Source organism: Ctenopharyngodon idella, chromosome 22 (genome assembly GCF_019924925.1).
Source record: "Ctenopharyngodon idella isolate HZGC_01 chromosome 22, HZGC01, whole genome shotgun sequence".
NCBI classification, from domain to species: domain Eukaryota; kingdom Metazoa; phylum Chordata; class Actinopteri; order Cypriniformes; family Xenocyprididae; genus Ctenopharyngodon; species Ctenopharyngodon idella.
The window spans coordinates 26,792,506-26,816,889 of NC_067241.1; the positions used below are offsets into that span (position 1 = coordinate 26,792,506).

Sequence of the window (24,384 nt, forward strand, 5' to 3'; positions counted from 1 at the left end):
TAATGGTTAGTCGACTATTAGGGGGCAGCCCTAGTATATAGTACTGTAGTATTTAGTATATACTGTATAAACAATATGTGTACTGACAGCAGTTTTGGATTTACATGCATTTTACTAGATAACAACATCCAGCACAGATCTCTGCTCTGTTCTGAGTGTCTGCAAACCATTCAGTGTTTTTTCTTTTACAGCTTGCTGTCGAACACATTAGTCATAAAAGGCTCCTTTTAATACCCATCGTAAATTAATGAAGAGCTCTGCCGAGTATCACTTCACAAACAACACTAACACATATCACTTCTCCAATCTTTGTGTGTGTAGATGGCTTCATTGTCACATTAAACTTGCATATGCTCTCTTGAGTCACGTTTTAAAGCAGCATTCCCAGAGTAGGTGGGTGTCTGCTGAATATTAACCCAATAGCATTGAAGTAAAAGCGTTTAGCCTGGAGTGGCAGTCATTAAGAGCACAGTAGGGCATGTCTGCGGCTGTCTGAAAATATCTCACAACCCCCACTGAGATGATAGGAAACTGAGCCAGGCAGCGCTCAAAATCTAACCCTGCTCTCCCTCTAGCAAGGTGGGGTTTTCTTTACACTCAGAGTCTGCTGAAACTGGCGTCTTCAAAACAGACACACGTTGGCCTGGTATAGAGAGAAAACGTAGCTATTTTATGATTGATTTGCGATAATGAATTTGATTAGATTTGTAAATATGCAATCTTAAGAAAAAAGCGTGAAGGTCCACCCCTAAACCTAACCGTCAGTGCAGCGTTAAGCAGACTGTATGAAAATGTTCAAATGAGATTCTACTAATTTGCCATCAGTTTGCCGAAACATAAAATTGTTATGAAATTCAAGAGTGTGTTGACATAGCTATGTTTCCATCCACCTTTTTTTATGCGCATTTTGGGATATTGCATAAAAACGCTGGATTGAAACTCCAAGATGCGCATTAAAACCGTATGCGTTCACTTGAGTTGGATACATTTTTATCCAACAAGAAAACATGTGCGTAAACTATGATGGAAATGCATTTACCAAATAAATTCCTCTGCGCATCAAAAAAAAGTCATGTGACTTTTTGTGCGATGGGACGGCATAACTGGACTAACGATTTTGTTCTCTTCGTCTTGTAGGATGGAAACGGTGCTTTATTCACGGTGCTTTTATATTTTGCGCATGAGTTAAATTCGCAAGTTTGGATGGAAACAGCTACTGAAAAAAAGGTGTGTAGAATTTACTTTGAAACAGTTTTCACTCAGAAATTTGACAAATAATTAAAAAAAGAAATGGCAGTAACACATTGAATTAAAAGTGAAATTTTGAAGTAGAAAGGCTGAAATTGTATTTTCTTGAAAAAAAAAAAAAAAGTACTCAAATTTTATTTACAATAAATTTTATTTACAATTTAATTTTTTTTTTTTTTTTTTTTTTTTTTACAGTGTAGACTCAAAATGGACCCTTTCTACTGTTTTAATAAATGTCCCTGGTCCTATTGCGTAAGTCATTTCAATTACTTTTGTCAAAATCTGAACTGACTTTTAGGCTACATCCACATGAAGCCAGAGCTTTCCCTATCCGATCTTTTTGTTTTTTCCTCGTCTCAAGAAATATCTGCGTACACAAGAAACCACTGAAACCGACTCAGATATGTATGATCAGATCAGTATGTGGCGCTGTAATTCTGCCACAGAGATAGACTAAAAATGGAGAAGAAGACTTGGAGCATGCGCATAAAGCTTGCGCGCTGTATACAAACTTTAGTAAAGCTTAGAAATAAAGCATTATTTTAGTAAAGCTAATAGGCTCAGTAGCTTCTGCAGCACGAACAAAAGCTGTTTTTATTGCTGTTTTGTGCTGTCTGACTAGGGTCGACACGTGGGGTGATGACATCAACGTTTCACAAAATATATGGATTGGCTGTACACACGCAAGGGTATCGTTTTCAGATTTATCCACTCTGGGACCCGGTTTCAAAAAATAGCGGTTTCACCTTCTGAAAACGCCGGATCCGTCTGGACGAAATGCCTATACGATACAAAATTTTTGCGTATACAGCTAAACTCGTCTCCATGTGGACAGGCCCTTAATTTCTGTTGACATAACCAGGGCCAACTCAATTTTTCCCAGCTTGCTACACTGTAAAACAAACAAACAAAAAAAAAAAATTACGTTAAATTTACGGTTAAAAAAAATAAACAAAAACAGCAGCTGTTGCCATAAATTTACCATAAAAGATACAGTAGGAACAATTTAGGTTTTACAGATTTACTGTAAAACAACATACTTCATTAACTGATATAATGTTAATTTACCAGCCTATTGAAGTACTAATATCTGTTTTGTACCTTTGTAATACACTGACAACCACTAAACACAGTGGTGATGAGTCACATGATGAATCAAAGCTCATCACAAGCAGCTTTTCCAAAAGCTGAGAAGGACAATACTAATATATAGAAGGTGAACAGTGTCATTCACACAAACACTAAACATCATCATGGTAACACACATGACATTAAAAAAATGCAATAAAATTTAATTTAACAACATTAGATCTAACATAAAACCCTAATGTGCATAACTGATAAGGAAAAACTAAGAAGAAACAGTTATTTTAATGAAAATACATCAAACGTGAAGTGTCATGCAGGGAATTCTGGGAATGTCAATTTACGGGTTTTCACTGTAAATTATACAACGACTTGTTCTTTTTTACTTCCAAAAACTTTAACGGTATTTTACTGTTAACTTACATTAAATGTATGGTTAGATCTATTACAGTCTTTCACCGTATATAGTATGGAAACGTTCTATTAACCAATTAACTGTTTTTTTTTTTTTGCTGTAGCATGTTTACAGTCTTTTACCGTTTAAAATCACCATTATTTTTTTTTACAGTGTATGGTGTTATGGGTTTCGTTTGGTGTTTTGCTTTATTCAATGACTTAATTACAGGACACTTCATTACACAATCTAAATGCATTGTGAATGCTGCTTTATGCTGTCTAGTAGTGATACGTTGAATTTAATGCTGTTGTTTTCTGATGTGTTGAGTTTAGTATTGTTTACATGTCCTTCAGTGCTGACCTAAAACAAAACTGAGTGATTAGTTTTGATATGCTGCTTGACCCTACATGATGTGAAGAGGCACCATGTGAGTTAAACCTCAAGTTATTGCCCTATTTTTTCCAGTGTGTGACCACAAAAACTGTAAGAGACATTAGCGTTAGCCCACCTCTGTCTTTCAGTTGTCAGTGGTCTTTGTGTTTCAGGAGAGCATGTAATGTAGATACCAGTCAGTTTTTTTTTTTAGTTGGAGGAAGTTCACCACATGCTCCTTTTCTCGGATGAGTGAGACTGTGGCCGCTTGGGGAAATGCAACAGTAGGACAAGCACACACACACACACACACACACACACGCCTGCCCTGGAGGCTCATCTCTGTGCCTTTTATGTCCCTTTTAAATCCCCGTTAGAAAGCTTTGTTTAATGAAAGTGGCAGAAATTAAGCATGTTTCTTCAGTATACCCTAATGAACATGAGACATCCCTCATCTGCGCTAATGAACTTTTCCAAATCCCCTCACATGACCACCCTGGCCCATCTGAAACACGCACACTTGTCCTCTGATCCACCCCTTACACCCGGCCAGCCCCCCCCCCATGCTGAACTTCCTCATCTGCCTGATAAGAGTGGTCATGACCCCAGAGGACTGTGGGCCAAGCAATCCCAAGCTTGTGTGTGTTCTCAGATTGAGGCATGTGCTCGGTCAGCGTAACCTTTCACCTTGTGAGATTTCCATGTTTAAATATTGTCGGAGGCTTCAGTCTATTGGTTGATTGTTTTTTTTTTTTTAATGGCCGATGCTGATATCTTAGAGAGCAGAGTGGCCGATATATATATATATATATACTTTATTTGAATTCATGTGCGTCGGAACCATTGTACGTGGGTGGGACAAGACCCGCCCACTTTTAAAGACCAATGATATTGGACCCACTCACTTTTACCATCTCTAATTCAGCGCACATGTCAGTTCACTTTTCAGAGCACTGTCAGTCAAATCCATTCCACTTGAGGTATGCCTTAATAAATTAAACTCCATTCTGTGTTTTAGCTACAGCCTTGATTTCCAAGCTGCTGCTTCCTCAAATCCATTCCACTTGGCTTATTTAAAGCCACTATTTGCACCTCAGTGTTGTTGTACATTAAACGGTGTGCAATAATAACAGTGTAAGTGGTTATATTTATTAAAATTATGAAATGGATACCGCCTTATTGGGACAATAAAGCCCTCCCTACACCTAACCCTAACCGATAAATACTGTATTATTGTATTATTTACAGTATTGGTGTAAAAATAAATCTCTAAATTAAAAAATGTGAGGCACGTGAAGGGGAGTGTGATTTCGTCTGGGGAGTCAGATTTCAGTACAACACCAGCGTTCTCAGCGCCGTCAAAATAAAAGTCATGCTTCCAACACATTGGCCAAACATAAAAACTTATCAGCCGATGCTGGTATTTAAAAAATGCCAAATATCGGCTGATATATCAGCCCTGGCGATATAGCAGCCCTGGCGATATATCAGTCGACTGCTACTTCAGTCACACTGTGATCCAAAAAGATGTGCATAGTTCTGGATGAAACGTCTTTAGTCAATAGAAAGCTCCTCTTTTGGTTCATAGTCAATATCCCGCTCTCCTAATACCGTGGCAACTGATATTTCTTTGACAAATGTTGGCTGGTTGATGGACTGATGTTGTGATTGGCAGCTGAAGGTCTGGACAAATGTTAATATGTAAGGTATTGTGCTGCACTGTTTGCTGAGTAAATATATCACTGATGATTTTTTTTGGCCAGGTGCATGACGAATGGGACAGTGAAGTCATAGAGGAAGTCATGGGAACAAGCCCTTGAGCAAATGAATTAAGTCACACTTCTGCTCCCCAGGGTACAGATTCATAAAGTCCAAGGGATTGTTCACAAAGGATGCGTTATTGCAAAAAATAATAATAATAATAATAAAAATATATATTTTTTTTAACGTATTTTAACTTTTTGCAGGCAGATATTTTATTAGTTAGTTAGCTAAGATGAACAGTTCCTTTAGGTAATCAGTTTTTAGGGAAATATTTAGCATCCGACTTGCTATGAATACTTTTATTGCAAAAAAAAAAAAATTTTCAGTTATTGCATATTTTGTTATTTTAATGTGATTTATTTGGATTGGACTTGGTGTGAATAAGCAAACAAACCTTTCTGGTCAGCTCACACACACTCGTGTTGAATGGGTGGACACGTACATCTGCCACATCCACCTTTTGTGTCTTTTTTGCGTATTTCTTCTTAAGGGTTTTTCCTTTCTGATTGTGTCACAGTTTAAATGGTCTCCAGTGACCTCAGCCTGTGTATGAACTGCAGGGCTCAGGGATGGAGGACGGAGGACACGTCTGGCCTGTGCACTCCATCCACACTGTCCGTACCTCTTCCTTCCTTCCAGTTCTCTTTCAGAAAAGCAGAGAGGTGTGGATTGAGTAAAAAAAAAAAAAAAGAGGTGTAGGCCACAGTCCCACAAATAGCTCAGTTGATGATATACTAAAATATAATTTCAAGGTGTTGAATGTCAACATTTTTGCTTTGAAGTCTCTGACTTTTTTTCACATCTCACATTAGCGAATCTAAAACTAGGACTACATCACACATATTATATTTTGGAATCTATCCGGTCTGGCAATATAAGCCATTCAGTGAGAAAAAACAGCAGCATTAATGCAGAAATATGAACAAATGTTCTCTGAAATTTTACACAATGGTGCTCATTTGGGCAATTCAAGTTAGAATCCAGCTTGCAACATTTCCTGTTTATGGCTGGGTTGACATTGACAGTATCAATTAATCAGTTTTAATCTACATTAATTTTGATGAACCAATATCGATTCTTAAAGGGATAGTTCACCCAAAAAAATGAAAATTACCCCATGATTTACACACCATCAAGCCATCTAGGTGTATATGACTTTCTTCTTTCAGATTAATACAATCTGAGTTATATTAAATGGTGTCCTGGCTCTTCCAAACTTTATAATGGCAGTAAATAGAGGATGAGATTTTGAAGCCCAAAAAAGTGCATCCGGGGATAATAAATGCCTTCTGAAGCAAAGCAATGCGTTTTTGTAAGAAAAATATCCATATTTATAACTTTAAAAACACAGACAGACAGCCGTACACATCGTTTTACGGCGAAAGAGTGAACTCTGACCCAACGCATGACGTATTGACAAACGTGGAAGTGCAGAGGATAGAGCAAAACAAAACTAGAAGTAGAAGTCTAAAACTAGAATTTTTAAATAGAAATGTCGGAGGTCGACATGCGTACGGCCTTCTGCCGGAAGCTAGTTATTTTAGTTTTTAAAGTTTTAAATATGGATATTTTTATTTCACAAACGCATCGCTTCACTTCAGAAGGCCTTTATTAATCCCCTGGAGCCATGTGGATATCTTTTATTATGAATGGTTGCACTTTTTTTGGGCTTCAAAATATCATCCTCTATTCACTACCATTATAAAACTTGGAAGAGCGAGGATATTTTATAATATATCTCCGACTGTATTCGCCTGAAAGAAGATAGTCATATACACCTATGATGGCTTGAGGGTGAGTAAATCATGGGGTAATTTTAAGTTTTGGGTGAACTATCCCTTTAAATCCCAAGTGCTTGTGAACCAATAAATCTATTCCTCTTTACTACTAGTTATAGCACAAAATAAACATGAATGAACAAGGTATATTGAAAGAAACAGTACAACTTGCCCAGATCCGTATTATGTCTCTTGTAATCTTTCAATCAGTGTTTCAGCCTCGGAAAGACGTCAGAAAAACAGCTTGTAAACAAAATGTTATTTAAAGCCATTTGATGTCTATAGTTCATTAGTCAACAAGAAAAAATAACTCTAGAAAAGAGCATTTTGATAAATATATGCACCATATTACATATTCATTATATTTTTTACTTAACCTGTTAGTGATTATTTAATGTATGTTGGAATAAATCTGTCATGAAATGTTGTACATTGTTGAAAAACATAATTATATCATAAAAAATTGATATAAAAACTACCTTATGTTCAATTTAAATGTTTGTTTACAACATTTGACAAAAATTGTAATTTACTTTACCTGATATATATATCTAAATTAATTCTAAAAAGTCCTGGAAAAGTCATGAAAATTGATATAGTTGATAAACATTTTTCTAGCTGTTCTCAGCTTTAAACTGTTTTTTGGGAGTTCAATCTCTACAGGATTTTTAAAAATATGAAAATGATGAATCATGAAAAAATCATGGGAATTTATTTGTCAAAATGTGTGAGAACCCTCTTTTATAATAACCCTCGCGTTGACTCTATTTTATAATGGTACATAATAGTGAAATATTAAAATATGTAATTTTTACAGATGACCTTGTAAAAGGTACCTGCGTGAAGGGATTGCACAGTTTTTCGCCATTTAGCAAGAGCATGAAAATCACAGAAGGGGCTGAAGTATAACTCTGCTGCCCCCTGCATTACCCTTTAACCTCAGGGGCAGGAATGTGGATCCGTGCTCCTCTGAGATCCCTAATCAGGCATCTCGCTCATTAACAGTGAATGGGAACCAGGCTAGTTTCAAAGACAAACACCGCCATTGTCCATGGTCAGGGTGTGTGGATAGCACACATGCTAATGCTGGAATGCTAATTCCTTTAATTATGAGTGAGACCGCATTAGCAATAGCAACTAGCTAATTGCTCGAGCATGACTCATCCCTTGTAAATTGAGTGGAAAAAAAAACTAAACGACTGAAATTGCATGTAGTTAATGTATTTGTGGGGGAAATGCATCAGTGCTACCACTAAATTGAGGTATATGTTTATCCAATTTAAAGCCATACTTGCCTGCTGTAACTCTGTGGGAGCTTCGGTTACTGTATTTCACTGAGATTGTTAATCCAGCTGCCGTTTTAAATTAGGAAAGGAAGACAGGGGTGGGCGGTTGTCGGTTTTAGACCGTCCTATCAGTTACTATGTTCGTGAGGAGAGTGTGTGGTGTGAAGCTGTCTGGTGAAACTCTAGCCGACAGCACAGCAGATGAAGCGGGCCCTTCCTCTGGGAGCTGCGCTGATGGGATCTGACTCACCATTTTATATTTGATTGCCGGAGGCCCACCGTCACGTCTTTTCTAGAAGTCACCTTCATCATCTCTCTCCAAATGTGTTTGTTTGTTCCTGTCATGTGTCAAGCAGGAAATTGTCAATATTACAAGACAAGGACAGACACATTCAAAAGCAATGTTAAAGGGATAGTTCACCAAAAAATAAAAATTCTGTCATCATTTACTCACCCTCAAGTTGTTCCAAATCTTTATGAATTTCTTCAGCTGAACACAAAAAAAGATATTTTGAAGAATACGGGTAACCAATAGGAAAACCTAATAGTCGACTAAACATTAGTTGACTAGAAGAGACAAAATTTTATTAGTTGGTTAGTCGCAGAAAAAAAAAAAAAACTTGTGGCGAAGTCACGCAGTCCATGAGGGACAGATCATTAACGGCAGGTCCTTATGATAATTACGGTATGTTGGGCAGGAAATCCAAATGTTTGCTTATCATCCATCGACCTCAAATATGGCTTATCATTTGAAACATGTAAGTAGTAGCAACTTTACATGGCCGATCACTCTAACATTAACCTAGATAAATGTGCGCTATTATTGGCCACATATCCAAGTGTTTGACAGGAGTGTGGAAGCTGAAGTATAGTGATTTTACATTTTATTTATTTATTTTTTTTACTGACGCGTTTTCCATCATTTTTGGTCATACAGATAAGAGTAATCTTTCAAAACTGTAAATGCTTTTATTTCTTTAAACTTACAACTACAAAAATAATAAAAACAAAAAGGATGCGCTTTCTGCCGTCTCGGTCTCTGTTAACTTTAGCGCGTCACAAAAAAAAATATACTTGCCTCACAGACATGAGAAATATATCTATTGAAAGCCTGAAATGTCTACTTTTAAACAAACCAATTTGAATCGAAAAGAAATTCTCTCTGCTTATATAATCAATATGAAATATGCATTTCTCTCTATAGGCACGCTACTGCGGAGATGGCGAGTCAGACTCAGAAAATACTAGTTTATTAATAAATAATTAAAATGTCTCTTTGCCAGTCCCCCCCATAATCATTACTTTTGCCAGTGCTTTGCGGCAAGCTTTATGTGTGCGTTTGAGCGCGGAATAGGCTATATTACGGCTATATATATATTAAACGCTCATTATGGTTTAGTATTCTCCTCAGTATATATTTAAATAATTAAATTAATCTAAATGTGTGATTAGTCAACTAATGGCTTGAAACAGTTGATGGGCCACATTGATTTCTGTAGTATGGGAAAAAAAATACTATGGTAGTCAATGGGATCCATCAACTGTTTGGTTACCAACATTCTTCAAAATATCTTCTTTTGTGTTCAGCAGAAGAAACTCATACAGGTTTGGAACAACTTCAGGGTGAGTAAGTGATGACAAAATTTTCATTTTTGGGTGAACTATCCCTTTAATTTACATAATGCAAAACATCTTTGACAAACCTGTCTAAGCGATCTACATGGGACATACAGACATTGAGGGGGAGACATTTACTCATAATTTTTACAGCTAATATTGATATAAGCGTATATTTGTGATAATTTTAACTGATAATTTTAACTGATTATTCAACGAATCGTGATTAATTTTAATTATGTTTTTTTCAGAGATTGTCAGCCCTACTTGGTTATTTTATTATTAATTTATTATGTAATATTAATGTTACCAGATGACCAAAGCAGGAGGTTTTTTCAGACTTTTTGCCAATATCTGGGGACGGTTTTGTTCCCGGACTATATCCAAGTAAACCAAAACGCATACAGTGCTGCAATTCAATGTTTGAATTATCATATAAATGAGTAAATAATGATTTTAATAATGTATTTATTATTTAACTTTATTAATCGTAATACAAATATTTTTTTATTGAAATTATTACATTTTTAAATGCAGCAGAAATGATGGATTTAAGAAATGTTTTATCTTTAATCCAAACATATAACACATCCACTGGCACACAGTTTTATGTTCTCTGTTTCACTTATTTTACATTATTTCTTCCTTTGGTCTTTCTTTCCCCCTTTTGCCCCCTTTTCCATCCAATGCTTTCCAGACATGCATATGTAATTCCCATCTCTGTTTCTGAAACAGAGGCACACGTGAGAGCGAGTCAAGCAGCATGTAGTTCTGTGAAGAGCCTGCAAGATCGTTTAGTGGAGCTGAGTCCTGTGTTTTTCTGGACTGACCTGTTCTTGGCAGGTCGTAGTTGCTGGAAATTGGGGTGATCCCATTATATGTTTTTTCCCTGTGAATTAGACTGTGTGGACATGTACCTGTTTTTAGAAAGTGTTCTATAAATATTGTCTTAGAGGAGGAAGAAGCACTTTGCATTTAATGTAGTTTATTTGTCTAGACTGTAGGGCTGGACAGCCCATCTTTTCTTATCCAAGAGTCATTACGAGGTATTTTAAACCTAAGATCAGATTAAGACTGTATTAAATGAGGCGTTTAATTGCACGTCCTGGATGGACTGACTAAAGTACTACTGTATGTCTCTTTTGATCTCTCTCACAAAATAGAAGAACTGCCCCCTCATGCTGTTTTAGCATTTATATATGTGCAACAAATTTGTCCTCAGCTGCAGTGAGGACAGTACAGCATCCATTATCAAGAGCGTACGTTTATTTGCGTTTCTAATATATATTCAAATTAGGGCTGAATGATATTGCAAAACACTGACACTGGGATAAGTAATTTGGGAAAAACTTGAAAATTTTGGGTGTTCACACTTTACAAGAATCAACTCAAACCTCTTTCAATAACTATGAAGTTATTGAAACCGTAAACCAATAAAAAGTCTCTTTCCACTTGAGTTTCATACTGTCACATTCCCACTGTTTTGACTCATTCAGTATGGATATAAAATTATTTTTTAAATTGTGATTATTTATAATTATAAATATTAAACAAAATATGAAAGTTCAATAATACAGTAAAAATAATTGTACAGTAAAAATAAAAAAAAATCAAGTATTTAAAAAAAAATAGTACAACTGTAAGATTATAATACTATTAGCATATTTATTATTATTTATTTTTTCATTTTCAAATGTTAATCCAACAAGCTTTTATTTTAGTGGCAAATAATATGTGCTCTGGTGGTTTCAGAGTGAATAGCAGCTCATGATACAGTGTTTCAGTGTCTCAGAGCGGAATGACTGACAGTAAATGAACTTGCCAAACCACTCTGAATCTGGCAAGGAAATATTTATCAAATTAAATTACAGCCTTTGTGATTTAAATATTGCATTGAACAATATCAATTATATTTTGATATATAGTGCAGCACTAATTCAAATATTACTGTATGACCGTGGCCGTCAGGGAAATGGCCGCATTCAGGAATGCACGGACAAAGAGGCATCTTTAAAAAGACACTCTCTGCCATGCTTGCTCTTTTAGGGAAATATTCTTAGCCGAAGCGTCCAGGGGCGAATGCTGCCCTGTGTGCACAACAAGCTGGATGCAAACACTGCTGGAATGTGCCATCACACCTGCAGAGAGATCCCACGAGGAGCTGCAAGAAAAATAGCAATTAAAATTGCTGTTTTCGAAGTGTTCTCCTGATAGCAATTAAAATTGCTGTTATTTGCTCAGAAATTTACTCTCAATAGAGGTGAATTGGAAAGAGCGATCGCTGTACAACCGCTCGGCTTTGAAGCAAAAGTATGAATGGAAGTGAGTATGCCGGTCCTATTTATACCCGGATGTCGGGGGTGTGGCCCGGCATGTAAATCTCACTAGTCAATTCCCATTGGCTCGTTTTGTACCACTTGGAGGTGATTGGGCTCCCAGGCAAGACCCCATTACGTCAGTATCGACATAACGTCGAACGTGACTGACTGAATGGGAACCAGGTATGCTTGAGCATTCTGTCCTTTTTTGGCTCACATCTTGTGACTTCACATCCAGTTTTTGGTTGGATTAGATGTCTTTGGTCCATATTGCGTTCATATTTCATTCGAATCGCACCTGAGTTAGTCCACTTCTAAACTGAGACCCACATTTTCAGGGGTCTTGGTTCCCTTGTTTGGTACAAACCAAGTTTCGGATGGTGTTCACACTTATTCAAATGAACCGGAATAACAGAGCAATCGCACCAGAGTTCATTTTGATCAAACCAAACCAAAAAGTGTGAACACACCCTAAAGGTCCTTGCACACTGAGTCAGAAATTTTCGTGGTGAGGATGATTTTGTTGTCCTCTCTCTTCTTAAAAAGAGGAAATATTGGATCCATCCAATCCTGAGATTGTGTAGAGAGGAAGGAGAGCTCCACCCTTTGTTTTGAAATCAGTACCTACCATCCTGTTTTCCAAGCTGTCCTGCAATCATCTGCCACAGTCTGTCTTTATATTCTGTCTCTTTGTATTCCACACTTTGTTTGTCATACAGTGCTTTGTGTTGCAAAATGGTGGATCAACTTGTCAAACGCCATTCTGGATTTTGGCATTCGCTTGTACTTGTACAGTGGCTCTTAATTGTCTCAATTTTCTTGCTACCGATGCGAAAAACGCAGAAAATGAACCTGATCCAAATTTTTATTGTGATTAGACAAAAGTTTCAGAGGCAGTGTGTAAACGTGATTGACACAACGTGAGGTCGTATTTATTTTTTAACTTGCGGAAGTTTCGGACAGGAATTCTCGTATAGTTGAAAAGAGTCATGTATGGATTCATTGTATGGAAAACAGCAGCTTGGACATTGTTTAAGAGATTTACTTTTGTGTTCCACAAAAGAAAGAAAGTTATACAGATTTGTAATGATATGAGGGTGAGTAAATGATGACAGACATTTTTGCATTAACTATCCCTATAAATCAAACCACACTGGATTCTAAACATGCTGGGTTGGTAATGAATAGTTTTGCTAGCTGTTCTGAGGTGGGAGTTGGAGCAGCAGTGTGGTAATCCATCGTAATTCGGCCCTGCTGAAACCCACCCATAGTCCCCTCATGATTAAATCATGACTGGAATGAATTACTGTGACCTGTTGTGCTTTTTCGTTTGCTTTCTCTTTGATGGATACAGGCAGAAGAGTGATGAGTGTGAGAAAATTTCTAGACTCAAAACAAAACGTCCGAAGGCACAGCCATACTTCTGCAGCCAGGAATGACTGAATATTCTGGCAAGATCTAGACTTGGTCCTGAACTTCAGTCCAGACGCTTTCTCACTCTCTTTGTTTCTCATTCTTCATGATTCTCTCTCACTGTTTTCTCTCTCTCACTGTTTTTTTCTCTCTCTCTCTCTCTCTCTCTCTCTCTCTCTCTCTCTCTCTCTCTCTCTCTCTCTCTCTCTCTCTCTCTCTCTCCCACTTCCTATCACTCTCTCCTTTCATCCTCAAACTCTTGTGTTGTACCTCATCCTCTAAGAGGCCACACCATCAGCAGTATGGGCTCATCTAGAGGAAACACATTTTGTGTCAGAAGTGCTCTAGAAGTTAGTCACAGTCTCCTCTGTTTTTTGTCATCCTCTTTCCTGCTTTATACAGCCCCCTGCAGAGAGATATTCAGCTGTTTTTCTTCTTTATTCCTCCCATCTCTCTCTCAGCGTGTGGCCTTGAACTGTTGTCCAGGTTGGACGTGAGTCGGTGGTCCTTCTCTCTTTCCTCTCAGTGTGTTTTTGCTGTTATGATGAGGAGAACAGTTGCTGTTTTACTTTCACAGGCCTTTTACACTTCCATGAAAATGTTATACAAGCTGTTAATCTGTCAAATCACTATTGAGTCTAGTAGGCATTATACGTTTTTTTTTTTTTTCTTTCTGTCTTGCTCCGTTTTCATTTTGATCTTGGGGTGGATTTACTAAATTGAAAACCTGATCAATATCAGCGCAGATTGATTGATTGATTGATTTATTAATTTATTCCATCCATCCATCCATCCCTTAAAGGATTAGTTCACTTCAGAATTAAAATTTCCTGATAATTTACTCACCCCCATGTCATCCAAGAAGAAATTATGTTTTTTGAGGGAAACATTCCAGGATTTTTCTCCATGTAGTGGACTTCAACGGCTACCAACGGTTTGAAGGTCCAAATTGCAGTTTCAATGCAGCTTCAAAGGGCTCTACACGATCCCAGACGAGGAATAAGGGTCTTATCTAGTGAAACGGTCGGCCAGGGCAAAAAACTCTCATTTTCTCCTCAACTTCAAAATCATCCGACATCGTTTTACCTTTTTTTGTAAAGGCCATTTGACTTAGTCTTTGCATGTTCACTTTGTGGACACTTGCTCGGTACTTCAGCGTACGTCATACATGACGCAGAGCAGTGCAAGACAAGCTTTTGTGGTTTAAAAGTATATCTTTTTTTTTTTTTTTTTTTGAAAATGGCCAATCTTTTTGCTAGACAAGACCCTTATTCCTCGTCTGGGATCATGTAGAGTCCTTTGAAGCTGCACTTAAACTGCAATTTGGACCTTGAAACCATTGATAGCTGTTGAAGTCACTATATGGAGAAAAATCCTGGAATGTTTTCCTCAAAAACCTTAATTTCTTTTGACTTAAGAAAGAAAGACAAACATCTTGGATGACATGGGGGTGAGTAAATTATCAAGAAATTTTAAATCTTTAATTCTTTAATTTCAAAGATTGGTATCTGACACAATTCAAAATCCTCCCCAGCAATCTCTATAAAATGCTTTTGAAAATATATATGCAGTAATTCTGAATGACTTGAAAAGTTGTGGAAATTTATTGGCCAAAAAGTGTTGGAACTTTTATTACTGATGTAAAAGTTCTGGGTGGTATAAGCTAATACATTTTTTGGGGTTACATTTCATTTTTATGCTATTTTGTCTGAATAGAAAAATTAAAAACTAAAATCAGTCATTTTAAAGGCTACAGCTGAATTTAGTCACAACATTATAATGTCCAGTATGAAAAAAATATATATATATTTTGAGATTTGCTAAAGATTATGATTTATATTTTCATGGATTAACTTTAAAGTGAGCATTAGATGACAACAAAGCAGTTATTTTAGTGTCATTGAGATGCTTTTATAGTTTTATTAATAATTTGAATCAGTTTTTTATTTTTATTTTTATATTTTCATTTTTAAGTTTTAGTAATTTATATATTTTTTTTGTCAATTTTAATAAAAAAAAAATCTTTCTGGCAGTATTTTTTTTTTTTTTTTTTTTTTTCATTTTTGTTGATCTCAACAGCAATACTTCATCAAATGATGGAGAAGAGCATGATAACCATGCATATATATATATATATATATATATATATATATATATATATATATATATATATATATATATAGTCTAATGTCACCACATCATGGTGCCCTCCAGTTCATGTAATTATGCATGTTAAAAAGGCTCTATTTTATGAAAGTCATGGCTTTTCTCAGTATACCCACTCAGACATAACATACACTGACTGACTAGGATGCATTATACATAGAATAGCAACAGCAGGTGTGCCATTTCTCTTTTTGATCAAGCCGGGCTCATAGGACACACAAGATTGTATTTCACCTCTGAATAAGCAGAGAGGGGAGAGAGGGAAGGGGGTGGTGGTACAGGGACAGGAAGTTTCCTGAAGTAAGTTAAACCTCTGAGGTCCCCAGCTGGAGGCAGATGTGATATAAGTCAGGGAAGAGAGTTCACACCTGGCCCTCTTCATCAAACAGGCAGTAATTAACCTTCATGATGACCTCTGTGTTTCTAGAGCGATCCACTTAATGCACATGAACTCGCACATGTGCATGAGAATGTTGGAGCATCAATCATCACGAAGCTCATTCTGTGAGATTAAAGATGAATCTGTTTCAAGATTAATATGAGCAATCTTTATACTCTGCAATTGTATGATGTCATTTCGGCTTAATTTGCATGTCCTTCAGCACGTATATGCATGTAAATACAGTCCATATGGTGCATTCAGTTAAATATAAACCACAGTGGTCTCTTGCAATAAAAGATGTAGTATGGAAAACAGATGATAGCCTTTATGGATTATGTCTAATATGGAGCTCCAGAGCATCACAAATGCTGTTGTCCATCATCTCCAGGAAACACTGGTTTTGGCAGTGCACTGATGACCAGATACAGTCAAACACTGATATATTTAGACTCGACTGGAGGTCTCAGAGAGAGTATCTTGTGAATTGAATATCATTTGAGTGTGCGTGGAAGATATTGGAATATGTGAAGAGATCTTGGCGTCTAAGCGGCACATTGGCTGTACGTGCCTTTTGATTTGTTGCTGATTCTTAATATTTTTAAGTTGTCGTGTAACTCCATGAAGCATTAACACTTGCCAATTTGCTGAGCTTCCTGACTGAATAGGCCAGAGAGTTCCATTTGCATTCACTGAAGGCTTCTAGAAGTTTCATATGTCACGCAATACTGAAATGCAGCCCTCCCGGATCCAATCCAATAGAAGAAGACATGGCGCTTCGGAGTGCATAGTGCAAATGAAGTCGAACCCGTAAAATGTGGGAGTTCAACGTAGCATAAAACTTAACAAACATAACGTTTAGCATAACTACAAAAAATGCTGTCATGCCGGGCCACGAACTCTCATTCAAACTCACTGTTCTCACGCCACACGTCCATTTTCTCATGCGGTGAAAGATACATAGCAGAGCAAAGAGGACACAGACAACGTGCCTACAGATAAGACAGATCAGGTTACTTTTGATATAAAACAAAGTCTCAGCTTTTAAATTCTGTCAATTTTACTATGGGATTCAAACAATAACGGGGGGAAGAAATCTAGAGAGGAGCGTTTTTCAAAAAATATGCACAGTATTACATATTCATATTTTTACTCTTATTAAAAAGTTATTACAATTCCCAGAATTAAAAACACAGTACCAGTCATTTTAATAGTATTTTTTAACAAATTCATCAAAAATACACTTTCAAAAGCTGAAGTGATTTCCTTGTTTTATTTATTAGTTAAAGTATAACTCAATATTTTAACTAATTGGAATAATCAAACAAAGCATACTGACTAACCGGTGTAATAATCGATGATTAGTCGATTAATCGGTCAAATAATTGTTAGATTAATCGATTATCAAAATAATTGTTTGTTGCAGCCCTATTTGAAAGCAGGCATCTATCAGCTGATCCTGCCTGTTTTTAAACGCTCCTGTGTGTATCTGTGTAAGCGCTCGGTCAAAGATGTCGGTTTACAACATGTTTTTGAAGCGTTGATCATTGTAGCCAATCAGAGACATATCTGTTGAGCTTGTGAACACAACGGCTAATCAGAGGTGCTAGGGGGAAATGCTGGTATCGTCACATTTTTAAAATTTCAGTACCGACATGGTACTGAAGACATAACGCACTATGGGACTATGTTTTAGGGCATTTAAAAAAAAAAAAAAAAAAAATTGTGTCAATTTCTCCGGTCATTTCTCCACTTGGTATTTGTGCGCTGTCTGACGCGCTTTCAGGGCGTGTGCTTTGAATGTTTCGGATGTTGAACCTCCCACAAAGCGTGTGAGTAACAATTTTCCTTTTGCGTGTTCTAGCACTTCAATATTTACATTGGAAAGGCTTAAACTTTTGTGATGATGCAGCACTGACCCATCAACTGTACAGAGCGTCGTTCATGTTCATGTTCTCACAACAATGCTTTGTTAGAATTCATAAAAATGTTACCGGCCATCTGACACAGTTTCATATACTCGCCAGCACAGTTTTTTTACTCGCATTTGGCGCTTGGCAAGTGTTAATTTTAGGCCCTGGTGATACGTATCGTTTCGCTAGATTCTTGTAGATACACAGCCCTAAGTTATAGACCTTAACATTGCATATAATTTTTTAGGTTCTGCAATTACCTTTGCAGTATCTCATCTAGCTGCATACAAATAATTTACAAAATGAAGTTTAAGAGGTTTATGTACATCTGTCAATCAAATAAGTCTCTGTTAACTGCTCTATATTACTTAGTAGTTCAAAGAGGGTTAATCATAGATCCAGCTGAGTCTCGAGCCTCTCCATATGCAGACTTATCCTTTTACTCTCTCTGTTTAATCTGGATCACTCAAAAGATTATATATACAGTATGAACATGTGGCATATGAACTTGTGAATGTAACAGTTATGTATGTTATATAAACAGTGTAGAAGAACATGGTGATAAAAGCAGCAGTACAGATGGCTTAATAATGATGAATATAATAGTCAACAGATGGTGTGTTATTACAGTGTATGTTTCAGCTTTGAAATTGTGTTTGCGAGACACACTCTGCAAGTAAATAGCTAATATAATGCTTCAGAATGTAACTTAAGTTTGTAAAGCAGTTAAAAATGGTTCACAGTGGACAGTGAGTTTGTACAAACATAAGAACATTTAAGAGCTTCATTCCTTCCTTGTAAATGTGTAACAGTGAAGCATGTTAGATATTCCCAGGTTAGTTTACTAATAGTCAGAATGAATAACCACATACATGCACTTTGGGGTTTTGTGAAGGGTCTCTGTATTAGGTTTTGAAAGAAAAGAGTGTAATCATTTTTATGAGATTTATTTTAAGATTTGGAATTTATGATCTGAGCGTTAAGCAGGCATGAGGTTTTGCTGTATAAAAAGGTGTTTTTGTTGAGGTCTGGCCCGTGAGTGTGTTCTCTGTGTTAGTAGGTGAACTGCAACAGCGTGGCATCGAGCAACACTCCAAACTGGCTTTTCATCTCTTACCACCCATTTGTTGTGCAGGAGGCAGGTTGGTACTTGTAAACGGCTCCTCCCTTTACTGAAAACACACACGCAGCGTCCGTCCAAATGGCTGGAGGTGATTGAATAGCTGCCTGTGGAGGAGTTTATTGACTTTCACAGTGGTGTGAATGAGCCAAACCAGTTAGGGAGTGATTGAAGATTGACCAATCACAAAAGGCCAGTGTTTTGGTCAGGACCAATCAAGCCGGTTCATAACCAACTGTCTGTCAGATTGTGGAACAGTGTCAGACAGGTTTTGTGAGTGAATAACAGACAGATGAAATATAGATAAATAAATGTCAAAGTTTAATACATAGGGTTAGGGGTTTCTTCAAATCTTTAAAGAGATAGTTCACCCAAAAAGAAACATTTTGTCATCATTTACTTACACTCATGACTTTCTTTTCTCTATGAAACACAAAAGAAGAATATTTTTGTTTTTGTCCATACAGTCAATAGTCAATAGGTAGCCTATATTTTAGAGATGCATCAATACTAAATTTCTCCACCAATACAGATACTGATTATATATATAATACAGATACCGATACCGATAGTTTAGGGGTTCTGCCTTTTATACCTTCTTTTAAATTAATGATAATTTCATTATAATTAATAATTAAACATTACATTTTTATTAATAGCCGATAGTGTGAAAATTTGCTTTTATCTGCCTATACCGATTATCGGCCGATATATCTGTGCATCTCTACTGTATTTACATGCACCCAAATAATCCGTTAGTAATCAGATTGATGGTTTAATCGAACTGAAAAGTCTTCATGCAAACACCTCAATCGATCCAAATGAAGTTTGGACCCTATTGAAAGGGTCAGTGTAGACCTGGAATAATCTGATCAACTGGAAAAAATCAAGCATGTAAATGCTTGAATCGGACTATTTTTGCAATTGGATTCAAAAATACCTTGCACACACGTGCAGTGCCGTGATGCGTATATTAACATACACTCTAAAAAAATCCATAAAAATAGGGGACAATGTACTGTATTAATTTGACAGAATTTTCTGTATTTTTTACAGGTGTTTTACCTGTATTTTGAATTTTGAACTTCATTGCATTATGTTTTAGGGTTAACAGAAATGTCCGTAAAATTACTGGATAATGTCCTGGTTTTTTTTTCTTCCAGTACATTATCCGTTTTTTTTTTTTTTTTTTATATATATACAGAGTATGTTTTACGTAATATGGACGTGCATATGTTTATTTACATCTTACAGTGCAGGAGACTGAATGTTTACTAAATATTTGCTATAAAAGCTCTGTCAGCTTTCTTATTAGATATTTCATCAAGGCAAACGATAAGAAAACAATTATGCATGAAGTAGACATTATCGTGGTGTCTTTCTCCGGTTCTGAATGCGGCGACTGAGCGCTACGCATGCGCTGAAGTATTGTTTTAGAATACATGTAAACAAATTTGTGAATCGGTTTGCAACATTTAGGTGAATATAAATAGAACTTTCAGAATCTGAAATTGGATTGGATTCATTCCGACACTCCTAATTGTATCGTTTTGTTTTGGACCCTATTAGGGCTGAGCGATACGGCAAAAAAATAAAATCTCGATTTTCTTTCAAAATGATTAACCGATTCACGATTTCGATTTTATTTTATTGTTTAACTAGCCAACTTAAAAACGTAAGTACAATATGATTCAAGTAACATTCTCTTTATTAACAATCTGGTTAAAAAAAAGTTATATTCCAAGAGCACCACACCTGAAGTGATCAACATGGTGTAAATGTAAAACATTTGACTTGAGTTAAATATTATTCCAGAAAATATGCATTAAATATGAAGGCACATATTGTACAAATGTATCTTAAACATATCCTATGTACTAAGAAATAATATAAAATTTAAAAAATGCTAAATATTTCTTAGCCAAAAAGTAATAGCAATAAATAACACCAGTAATTGGCTGTTATTAACAGCAAATGGTTTGTAAAAACAGAAAATAACAGCAGCTTTCAGCCTGTCACCATCATGCAAACATGAAATGTCAAACATACAGTAGTAGTTCTTTACAGGTTTTTGCATTCCATTGCGCTATTTTTCCTATTGTTTTTATTGTTTGGAGGACGTGTTTGGCTGTTGCACTCGTGTCTCGTGTCTTTTGAAGTGTCTCACCCATGAAACGCCATTCTAAATGTGAAGCTCAAGTTAAAAAAAAAAAAAAAGTTAAACGCATTCCTGATTGAACAGCCACTTAGCGATGTGTTCTACATTCATAGAGCGTCACACAAGAGTGGTTAATCAGGCACGCCTTAATGTGGTCGGATCATTTTCTTAACTTAACGGTTATCATTGCTGAATTGTCAACATATGTCTAATTATAACGTTTGCTAACATTTTCATTCAAAACCGCGATTTCTTGATTTAAAAATAATTGTGGCAAAACATTAAAGCCCCGCTGAAGAGTCTTGGAATGCGCAGCATTATTCAATGTGTTGACGTAATTTCAACTGAAACAGGATGACAGGGTGGGACATATCGAACAGCTCCGCCCCTTTTATAAAATAGCCAATAGCATTTCGTTTATACCACAGCTCAGCCAAAGCCGTTAAACTTGGTAAAACCTTCAGTTTCCTTCTAATCTCTAACCGTTTCTCCTCCTAATGCCCTCTATATCACTTTAAAATACAGCATTCTGTGCAGAATTCAAATGGGTCCGATTCCTTTTTGTGGATATGATCCGGTCTGTGCTCTCGTGTCCCTGGACCAACTAACGCAAAAAATGGAAAGCGTCAATGGAAAGCATATTTCCACTGTCTGAATCGTTCGCTATCCTCTATATGTGCCATTCACCATGTAGAAACTAGTAAATGTGTGAACAAGTGACCAATTTCAGCCGCAGCATCAGCGTTTGTTAATAGTGTAGGAGGGGCGGGACTTCAGATTCTAGAGAGCATTTGATTGGACAGAAGATCTGATGAGAAGCTGAAGTGCGATGTGATGTCATGAAAATCTGTGATCCATTTTAGCGGAAGTGAGAGATTGTAAGTTTTGAATGCTTATATCTCCTAAATGCGAATTTTGTCATTGTTTTGGAACACACCACTATTCATAACCTTAAGGCTAACATATTCATACTAAAAGCTAAAAAACTTACATTTTGATTTCAGGGGGAAGTTTAAATTCGAATTAATCGAAAAATCAGAAAAATCACCCAGCCCTAGACCCTATTGACTTTCATTGTATGGACAAAAACAGTTTGTCAAAACATCCTCCTGTGTGTTCCACAGAAGAAAGTCATGCATGTTTTGAAGTTCAACAGTTGATTTTGATCAATATTAATAGTGAAGCTTGCCTTAACAAGCACCATTTAAACTACCTAAAACCTGTTTCATCATGCCAGTAAAATTTATTCGCAAGTCATCAAGGTTGGAATAGAGGTGTGTCCATGTGCCTCAGGTCTCGGCTTAAAAGACTTCTACTTTCTGTTTGAACACGAGACACACACACGCACACTGCATTGACACACAGTTCAAAGTGCTCTGGAATGGCATGCAGGTGTCCTTGGAGGTGAATGGATAGAGATTGCCCTTCAGTCACACACATACAGAAGTAAGCATTCCTCTCTTCAAGACCACACACTGCGCTCGACTCTCTTTCTCTCTCTCGCACACACACAGCATAATCTGAAGCTATGTGCATTCCATAACTCACACGCTCTAAACGAAAGTTTGTTTCATCTCACCAATCAAAACACAAAGATAATTTCTTATATTGTTTTCTCTGGCATCCTTTATACCTTTATACTTGGACTCTCAAATTTACCAGTTTATCTGTATCACTCTGTGGGTGTATGAATGCTGTTTACATAACTTGGAGATAGAGGAGTTTATGCTTGATTTGCACAACACAAAGTGTGTTAATGTAGAGTTCACTGATAAAGCAGGGTGGTTGTATTCCTCTTTCTTTGAAGACACACAACATGCCAAACAGAAATGTAAACACAATATTTCAAATATGGACCTACAATGCTCTTCTGACTGCATGTCATATCACGTTATGGGCAAAATTACTGTAGGGAGACATCCAGAAATCCACCATTCAACCCTTTTAACCCTATAAAACCAACTAACATATTCTATTTGCAAATTTTTAAGTCCTCTAAATTATCAAAACTTTGCTGAAAAACCTGTTGTACACAATCCTCTACATGCCTGCTGTTGGAGAGGGTAAATTTGTTTCTGCTGTGATGGTGGAAAGGTGAGGTCAGTGGATGCCATTCAAAACAGTCGTAGGATTGGAAACATAATTCAAAACAGAGACAGATGGTCTAGTGTAAATGCTGTGTGTGTCTGTGTGAAGCACTAGCTTGTGTTTATTTACATAATGCTAAGTGACTTCAAAAGTGGGTAGAACAGGTGTGCCTGTTTCAGTGACATCCCACACGTACTGCTCCGCGTACCATACAGAGGAAGTACACCGCAGTTTGTTTTGAGAAGTGTAATAGCACATAAACTAGATATCCTACATTTCAGATTCACTTCCACCATCTTTAAAAGCTCTTGTTAATCAGACAAGCCCTTCCTGTTTAAGTGGGTGGTTCTTGGCTAGAGTAAACTACAGAGTGGGCCAGAATACATACTGATAGAAGTGTAGTTACGAAAAATCAGTCTTTGCCTGCAGTCATCTTTCAGGAAGTTATCAGAACCTTTTCTGTCTGCAAATTAAGTTTTCATACATTATTGTTCCTTATTTTATCATCATGTTTTTTTTTTGTTTGTTTTTCTTTTAGCATTTTATTATTATCTTTGTTAGTATTTCCATTCATTTGTGTTGTATTTACAGGGTTTTATTTGCTGTAAAGTTGTGTAACCGGCTATTTTTTGGATATTGTTGTCAAGCCAATAAAACACACTGGAAAGGAACAAGAGCAAGAGAGTAGCATTGTACTCATATACAACACATTTAGACTTTTTAGACTTGGAGTAGCATTTTAGAGCTACATGATTACTTGTTCGTGTAGCTCTCAAACACTCACGTGATCTCATTCCTACATGACAACGATTCACCTGTGTCTATTAAACAGCCAGTAATACCATAAAAAATAAAATTACAAACAATAGGACAAACAACAATTAAACAACAATTAAATAAACAATTTAGCCTACTACTAATAATAGCCTGCTATACAGAAACTGAATAAAATAATCAAATGTAAAAATAACATCACCGTTATCACCAATATACATTGATTCTTATTAAAGTTATTCAGTGAAGAGCAGTTTTCTTTCATTTTTTTATTTATTTATTTTTTATTTTTTTGATTAACATTGACACAGACAGCAGCAGGTTTATTAGGCTGCTGTCACTTCAAGACCAAATGCACAGATCTAATATACTGACAAGCATTAAATTAATTTCCCAACTGTTTATGTTCATTTAAGACATAATCGACTGCGTTTAAGTGAAAACTCACCAAGACAGGCATTTTGACATATTTTTGTGTGTGTTTGTCCATTTAAGCACACATCCGAA

The 24,384-nt window shown here is 36.5% G+C and overlaps 1 protein-coding gene across 1 annotated transcript in view; it reads left to right on the forward strand.

Moving 5' to 3' along the window:
* Positions 1-24,384, forward strand: part of arhgap46b (Rho GTPase activating protein 46b) — a 90,640-nt gene that overhangs the window by 6,113 nt on the left and 60,143 nt on the right. The window lies entirely within an intron of this gene.